Source organism: Heterodontus francisci, chromosome 22 (assembly GCF_036365525.1).
Source record: "Heterodontus francisci isolate sHetFra1 chromosome 22, sHetFra1.hap1, whole genome shotgun sequence".
Taxonomy (NCBI): domain Eukaryota; kingdom Metazoa; phylum Chordata; class Chondrichthyes; order Heterodontiformes; family Heterodontidae; genus Heterodontus; species Heterodontus francisci.
Genome location: NC_090392.1, coordinates 58,677,213 through 58,686,644, shown reverse-complemented (window position 1 = coordinate 58,686,644; position 9,432 = coordinate 58,677,213).

The window sequence follows — 9,432 nt, the reverse complement described above, 5'->3', positions numbered from 1 at the left end:
GCATTGCTGACATGTGGGTTAAAGGTGAGGTTGTGCTGCTGATTCTACAGCTTGTGCTCATGTCTAACAAGGAGCTACACTAGCAAAAGAGCCTTACAAATTACCCCTATAATGTACCATTTGGTTCCTGAATTTGACACGATGCCTTGAAACCCATTTCTCATCACACTGCATGTTCTTTGCAACGAGTTAACAGGTAGCAATGTAGCAACCCAGACCTTGAGGCAGGTACATCCAGGTGATTGCATGGGGCAGAGGTGAATGCTTCAGTCACCTAATCTGCTGGAGCCCAAAGTATAACGGCCATTGAGGGCTGTGATGGAAAGGTCCTCTGCATTTATTTTTCGATTGAAGATCCTGCTGCCATCAGTGGTATGGGTGCTGCACACCATTTACATAGTGGTGCTGTTGCTGGCTGTGGCACAAATGACAAAACTCATGGTCCACTATACAAAACCTTGCATTTATTTGGTTCTTTTAATATAAAAATGTCGCATGGTACTAATATACTTATGCGGAAAGCAGACTGCAAGTCAAGAAGAGAGACTGCAAGTCAAGAAGAGAGACAGTTGACCAAAGCCTTGGTTGAAGAAATAGGTTTTGGAAAGGTTTTTAAAGGAGAAAAAGGTGAAAAGATTTAGCAAGAGATTCCACCCTGACTATAAAGACCCTGACACTAGTTTATGGGTGCGGGAAGTGAACGAGTGCATTAAAGGCCAGATTCAGAGAAGTAATTCTGCAGGAGAATGGAATATAGAGGTGGAGGAAAGTGCAGAGATAGGGTGAGGCAAGGCAACAGAGGGAATTAAAGATGGACTTGAAGGTTTAAATTTGATGTATTGAAGGAAGTCAGTATAGGTCAGTGAGAAGAGCGTTTATGGGGGTGAGACTTCAAGAACAGGATGCATGAAACTAAATGGTGTTTTTATTGTCTGCTTTCAACAACGCTCAATTTGTGTTCCATCTTTCAATCAGAGTGCTGTAAAATTTAAGATTTTTGGTCATTTAGATTTACTCTGATAAAAACATCAACATATTAATACACAAGAATTAAAGCAAGTTCACAAGCATTTGCGTTCAACTTATTTTTTTTCTTGCAGACAAATTGACCTTAAATCTGGCTACAAGCTGATTGCTCTGTTCTCTCACCACACATGCAATGGATAAAATGGTAGTGGTTTTATTTTTAGCAAAAGCAAAAATTTCAGATTATGTACTTAACGCGACAAGATAAAGAACAGGTCCTGTTGCCAGATAATTAAACTGGACAAAGCACAGAAGATATTCCTGAGAAATGAACCATAATAATTGAAATAGAGATTGTGTTCTGTGACTTCATTTGGCAAGGCTCTATGACTTATGATTGAGGAGGATAGGTTTCTTTGTATGTGTGAGTATATGCCCACAAAGGTGGCTCCGTTGCAATGCATTCTGTTGCATGGGAAAAGGAGGATGCATGCACTCAGTGTGAATACCAAACCAGAAATAAATACTGGCCTTAAAAAGCTTCCTACAAGATACAGGGAAGCAGTGAAGAAGATTGGGCCGTAATAGTGAGTTAACACAATGAACTTTTTCTACCATTTACCTGAAGAGACCTAAGGGATGGAATGTTCTGGTTTACATACCTCGTGAGCCTGTACCTACTTGTTTATTCCTTATATGTGTGCATATTGTATTCCACCTTCATTTAGACCACATGGATATTGACTCAAGGTTACCATGAAGCGTGTAACACTCTGTGAACTTGTCATGTTCATCCCCCTTTTTGAAGGGCTCTTTCAAGACTTGGTAATTCATGAGCTGGCACACCCTTAATGAACAAGGCTCTTATTTCTTCAGCTTGGTTCCAGTAGTACATATTCATACTTGGAAGATCACTGCAGTTTGAGAGGTACCTGTGTGAACCTTGTGAAGTTTAGCTTACTGGGCCAGATTAGCAAGAGAAAAGAGATCGTACACAAGGGTGAATTGTTTAGCTCGGCTGAGTCATCAAGGAATGCTACATTCAAAAGGAATGCATCAAAGATGCTATGTTTATATATTATATATATATAGATGAAGGCCATACCTAGTGGATGTGATACACGTACATAGACAGAGCAATGCTTTATATTAAGTGGACCTAACTAGTATTATAGGACCACATTTTTACTGCTACTTGTGAGTGATAGTCTCCCTGCCATTTCAGTAAGAAAATTATGGAACACATGGGTAATCTGCTTTTAGTTTTTTGTAGGTTTATGTGCACAAGAAAAGATTTCAGCAGATTCAGCATCATCTCTTCTAAGTATGGAAAGATGGATGATACGGGAACTGCAAAGGACGCCCTACTTCAGTACAAAATGATCCTAACCTGAGGTTACAGTATATTCACTGCGCAGAGAGGGACTCAGAATCACATCAAACCCATGATTAAATAGTAATGAAAAAAAATGCTGGAAATAGCAAGGCAATCAGAAACAGGAAGAAAAGGTTAATGCTTAAAGTACGATACAGTTTTGGAACTGGGCCCAATCTGATGAACAGTCCCAGCTGCAACATTAAACCTTTCATTTCTCCTTAGACATTATTGTAAGTAGCAATGTCATCTGTTAGTTGGCCTGTCATTCAGTAAGCATTCCCTAGTTCGGCAGGACTAGCCCAGCTAGACATAGATCAGAAGGTTCACACATGCATCTCAGAATGTGGTGTGCTGCAGCATTTTTGTGTGCCTTTGTTCTAACAATATTAGTGAATTTAACTATACAAAAGGTGCCCTGTAGGAAGAAGTGTAGCATATGAGTCCAAGGTCAGAACCAATGTAAATTTGGGTGCATCAAATACTCCAGTAAAAATTTAATTTGAGGCTCCAAACTTTAAGTCTGGCCCAAGTCCATGGAAATCTGAAAAATGGATTCCAGACGAAATAAGGAATTCTGGTCACATGATGAGATAAGCACCTTCAGATACCTGGACACTAAGCAACACCAAGTGATATTAGTAATAAACATGTTCATAGATTTGTATGAGATTCTAGTATTCTCTATTGTACTGAGGGTGATAACTTGTTAGCAATTATGCATAGTGTGATTTTAGTCCTGTTATGCCTTACTGATTGCATGTGGTTTGCTTATGTGACCATGGATTTGGAATTGGTGGGTTATCCCTGCTCATTCTGAAACTTATCCTGCCTCAGTAATCCTGGAGCACTTGTTGTGGACAGTCTAGTTAAAAGTAATATAAGAAAGGAACGATCCCTCGTTAAGCACTTCTTCAAATGAATAGAGCAGCTTCTCTGCATCTAGCCAATATCCAAGATAAAGCATTCTCAGTAAGTACTCCATGTTGGGCAGCAAGGTTGAGCACAAAAAATAGCAAAAAAATTGCAAAGTGTTCCAAGTCACATATCCATGTATTTATGACTCCATTTCAGCACACAGAAGCCAAAGGAAGTGTCAGCTTGCCTCGGTTTCATTCTTTCTTGTGAGTTTAAAAAATTGTGCATTGAAACTCCACCTCAGGACCAAAGCCCTTAAGTTAGAATGACACTTCATTTGCAATACTGAGGGAGCGCTACACTGTTGAAGATGCTGTTTTTGGATGAGATGTTAATCCAAGAACCGTTCTTCCCATTCCAGTGGCTCAGATGGTAACAATCCTATGCTATCATTCGAGGAAAAGAAACCAGTTTATCCAGTCAATATTTTCCGTCAACCAGTGCCACCAAAACCACATTAACTGGTCATGCATTTCATTGCTGCATGTCATATCTTGCTGTTTGCAAAATAACTGCCATGTTCACCTACCTAATAGTGATTGCACTTCAAAGTAAGTCCTTGTGTTTGGAAGTGTTCCTAAAGGAATATGATAAGGAGCTATACATCAATGTAAATGCTTTCTTTCAAGTTTCTTCCTTTTCTAGGGCAATTATAGTTTGCATTTAAGGGATAATTTCAAAGCTGTGCTGCCAGTGTGGAGCCTCGGCTGGTGATAGGGCCTATCAGAAATAGGCTTATGCTATTCACACCATTGATTCCAACAGTTAGAAAATCACATGCCGCATGTATCTATATTTCCAATCCTCATTCCTGGCAGGCCAGGGTGCCCATTGGGAGCGCAGTCAGAAAAGGATTCCTTAGAATGTCACCATGAACCAGTTTTCGTTTGCAGTGATAAAAAATGTGTAGTATGACTGAGGCAAAACCTGTGTTAGTTCAGCTTTCAGCTTTAGAGGCAAAATGAGCTGGCCAGGCTTCAAACTAACTGTTTAAGGTTGCACTGGACTGTGATTACAATTTCCAATTTATATGTTAGTACAGGGCTGTTCACTGGCATCAAAACTTTCACTTCCAGTTCACTTTCAGTTGGCAGAACTTCATCCATGAAGAACCTTCCTCCTAAAAACACTGTTGTGTTAAAACAGAGCACTTTAAAATATGCCTCCAGGCTCTGCAGTTATAACAAGGTATGGCTAAAGACAGCAATAGGCTGTGTGATATCAACAGCACACAAAAATGTTTCATCATGACCGTTGTGACTCAGAAATCAGAAATATGATTAGAGCAAAGTTCAAAGTTCATTTTCCTGAAAAATAAGACATCTCAGCCCATTCAGTCAATGTAATAAACAATAAGAAAGGGTGCAGTAGATCCTTGAACCTCAGATTGTTTTACTACAAGCTTGTAGATTTTAGTTTCCCAAATATCCATTTGTGCCCTTCCAGGATCAGCTACAGCAAAGCCTTTTCATCTCTAGGAGTTCTACAAGAAATGTGTTATCTGGATTAGCAGTCATAACCAATACCCATCATAGGAGACAGCCTTACATTGTTGTTTAATATCCCCTCATTGAATGAAGAATGTCCTATCAAGGTTTTGTTGTATATGTGCAGTCACTTATAAGCAATAATGGATAACAAGGAAGATATTTGCGCTGACACATTCCTTTATGGAATATCTGATGTCATCTATATGTTTCAGAATTTCCTACCTGCTTCCATCAAATGTTGTTACGCTGTGGCTTTTTCACAAGACTTTTACTACTTTGGACAGGCTAAACTCCTTTTCATGGACAGAAATGAAAAATAAATTATGTCACCACAAAGCATCTATTCTCAGGAAGATGCAATTGGTACAAATGACTTCCCCTCCTCCACCTACCGATGGGTCAGTTGGTAAATGCATCACATGGTGTAGCTTTAAGCCATGTTGACCCGGAAAGGTGAATGTTTGATCCCTGATATGTCATCAAATCTCTATCAGAATAGCAACTGGTAGTGTTACAATTGACTTCAGTGCCTCCTGGCAAAGGAAAAGAAAATCCAGCCAGAATTCCTATTCCCCATCACTCTTCAGTGGATGTTAATGTAAGACAGGGTTGGTTTTGGCATTGAGGCCTATTATTAAAATAACTATTAGACCAGGAGAAAATCAAAAGGAAATACTGAAGGGGAAAAGGAATCTATGGAAGCGATGATGAAGATTCTTAGAATAATTCTAACCATTAAAGGAGGTTGATTATAATAACTTTAGCTCTTGGAGAATGAGTTATACCTTCTCAAATCAGGAACAGTTCACCCTGCATTATGAACAGGGAAGGAGATCTTCCAATCTTACCCAGTCTGGCCTAGATGTGACTTCTGTCCCACAATAATGTGACTGATTCTTCACTGCCCTATGAAGTAGCCTAGCAAGTTACTCAGTTGGCCCACCACCACCTTCTCAGGGTAACTAGAGATGGGCAATAAATGCTGGCCTTGCCAGCAACATGCACATTCCAAGATTTTTGTTTTAAATCTAGCACTTATCCATTGTTAATTCTACTGGAACAATATATTTTTCGGTTTGGATGAATTTCATTATAAATTCTACCCCTCATAAAGAAAAAATTATTGATAGGATACGATATCAAGAACAGACAAGTCTAGTATCAACAAATTAACCACTAAGAGCAAATAACCTTTAAAGAGAGATGTCCTCAATCAGTACCTCGTCTTCACTAGCCAAGATGGTGTCATTCATGGCCAGCAACTTATTATTTGTGCCAAGTAATCCCTAGCTGTGTGTATCATTCTAAGGTACAATTATGCAGTCATGTGTAACATACTAACTGGAGGAGCATTGTGAAAGTGTATTACATTGACTGAAGGGGCTGTGGGTGACAGGAAATCAAATACACTGGTCTGCATGATCTTTGAATTATGCAAATAATTGGGACCGGCAGACATCTTGCATCCTAAATGAAATCTGCACGTTGGTAGAGCCTCAGGATGTGACATTACAATAACTGATGTTTACACACCTCATGGGGAGATAGAGCAACATCTGGACAAACAGAACATGCTGCAGATAATATTGTGGTATCGAATTTGAAAATGAGAAGCACAATTTTACTAGACGTAATCCTCAACACTTGACAAATTACAGCTTTTTCTTTTGTCCTCTTAGCACAGCTGATCAATCTCTTCTCATTTTATATGCTTTCTTTAGAATTAACTGAAGTTATCTAACACAATTGCTGTTTGCTAGCATCTGCTGTTTAATTTATTTCTATTTATAATTTAAGAAAATTGTTTAATGAAATCCTTTTGTTTAAAAGAGAAAATCTCTGAGTAATACCATATTTTACATTGTGATTCAAACTTGTGCTGGAAAATATATGCAGTCCTTGTGATGGAGGCAGAGATGATTGAGTTACTGTCCATGTTGTAGCAAGGTATAGACAAACTCCAGAGAAGGTGAAGACAAGTATAATTAAGGCAAGTACCAAAGCCAAACATTTGCTACTGTTTCAATACTCTGACAAAAAACAGGGCCTGAAATAATCCATAGCACACAAGGAGACATCATTGGACAACAACCCTCCAAACAAAGATTTAGTACAACCCAACAACCTCTCAACGTTTCAGCAAAATGGCAGAAGAAATCAAAAGGAAGAATTTGCTGAGGCATTAGTGAATTTTTTTCTTTTGATCTGAAATGTGTTTGTATTAATGGAATCTGCTAAACTTTCAATCCTTACATAACTGTATCTATTCAAAAGCAGTCTTCTAGTTCACAGTTGTTTTCTTGATTACAAGTCGATGTCTTATCAAAAGCACCAAAATAGTTGCACTGTTATTACTAATATGTTGGATTTGGCTTTGCAGTCTGTCCAATAGTGAAGGTGGTGTTACCTTTTACCAGGAACAGAGCTGACCCAGTGATAGTGCACACATTAGCACCAATGACATTGCGATACAGTTAGTTGCTTTTTGAATAATATTAATGCTAGTTTACCAATCACCCTTATCCAATGGAGATTATTTTGCTGCTTAGTCCAGAGTGGCTTTATATAGTTATATAAGTGGCCTTGTATTTCTCTTTCTCCTTTCACTATCATGATCAGCTACAGTTATGATACAAACAAAATCAGATTAGAACAGGAGAAAATGAAATATTAATGCTTAATACATAGTAAATTGCGTCCAGTAGCAAAAATGAATGAGGAAGACTGACTACTGACCATTCAGTGGCAGTGTCCAGTTCATGTTCTCAATAAGACTAACCAAACGTTTGGATATAGCTTAATCATTAGTTGAAAAGAAGCTATTTTAACTCTGTCACTCATTGGCAAGATGACCCTTCAAATACTGTGTGCCGTTCTGGATACTCCACCTTTGAATGGACGCGGGAACATTGGCAAGTTTAGAAAAGAATTAGTAAGCTGATTCCAGGAACAAAGGGCTCTAAGCCAAGTTTGTCTAACATACAACCCACGGAACAGAATCCGGTCCACCAAAAGTTTCCATCCATCCCCTGGATGTAAACTGTACCCCGGCCATTCCTCATCCTCGCCTGGGGTCCATGACTGGAGATGGGAAATTTCTCTTTGTCAGACCAACTTTTAAAAAAGATCACAAGTCAGTTTGACAGCTGCTGACAGCAGGAACAGCAGTTTTCCAAAACCCCGAACCTGCCCGAGGTTGGGAAACAGCTGTTCCTGATGTCAGCAGCTGTCAGCTGTCAAACTGACTTGCGATCTTTAAAAAAAAAACTGACCAACCATCTGCTGAGCGTACCCGCTCCCTGCAACTGTCACAGAGAAAGAGAAAGGGGACAGAGAGAGAGTAAAGTGGGGGGGGGGGGAGGGGAGACAGAGATAGAGAGAAAGGGGGGACAGAGAGGGGGAGAGAGGAGGGGACAAAGAGATGGAGGATCAGGGACAGGGGAAACACAGACAGCGAGGACGACACAGAGCGGGGAACAACACAGAGAGGGGGGACACAGGGAGGAGAAAGAGACGGAGAGAGAGTGATCAAGATCACTCCTGACAGAATTACATCTATCTGGAATACTACACATTACTACATCAAGTGTGTAGGCAAACATTGACTACTTGTGCAAGCAAAAAAATGCCAGATATCTCACTAAAACAGCATCCAACATAGTGAAGAAAAAGTAAGTCAATAAATTAGTCTTCTCATTTAAAGCTTCTTCACAAAAATGTAAATTTTTTGTTGTTTTGATTAATAGCAAGATACATTTTTAATGCCTTTATAGTTCCAAAATTATCTCACCGGCCCCCTTTATAAGACAAAAATGTAATGTGGCCTCCCCCTTGCAAAAGGTTTGGACAACCCTCCTCTAAGCTATGAGGAGAAACTCACAGAAATGAACTTATTATTGAAATGAAAGAGGACTGATTGGAGATCTGTTTAAAGTATTTAAAAGTATGGTTAGTGTAGAAGTAAGCAGGCTATTTGATTATAACAAGAAGACAGGATAGGGGAGGAGGAACAGGTAAAAACAGAATGAAATTCCAAATGGGTCTAAACACTGAAAGAATATTTCTCCACACTGAGTAATGGATCTGTGCATTAGACTCCCAGCTGAATAGGAACATGATAGAAGGACAAGAAAGGTCATTTACTCCATTGAAGCTCATCCCTCTCAATTCTGTTGTTGGCAACCACCTTGTAAAAAGCTAAATATAGAAGGGCTAAAATTACAGCAATTATACCACAGAAGAAAGATTTGTACACATCTCACACATGCTAGTTCTGCCTCTTTAACCAGGGCTATCTTCTCTAGTCCCATTTCCCTGCCTTTTCCTCCATAGACACAAATACATTTGGAACATGATGCTGTTGGAACTAGGGATGGGTCAATGTGGAATACAATCTAAATGTGGGTTGGGAGACTAGATTAATATTCCGGGTGATTACTTCTAAAGGTCAGTGATTTCAGAGTCTGATCCATTTACAGAATTACCTGCAGTTCGTTGTGTCCCTAGTGAGATTTAGTGGGTTGTTTAGAATCTTTGGCAGGACAAATGGTAGGTGGCATGTGGAGAGAACAGGCTTGAAAATTACCTTTACTTATATTTTATTAAAACATAAATAAGGAGGGTTAGTCACATCGTGTACAGCCCAAGCCAGAGATTGTTTTGCAGGTCACACATGCTTCATAT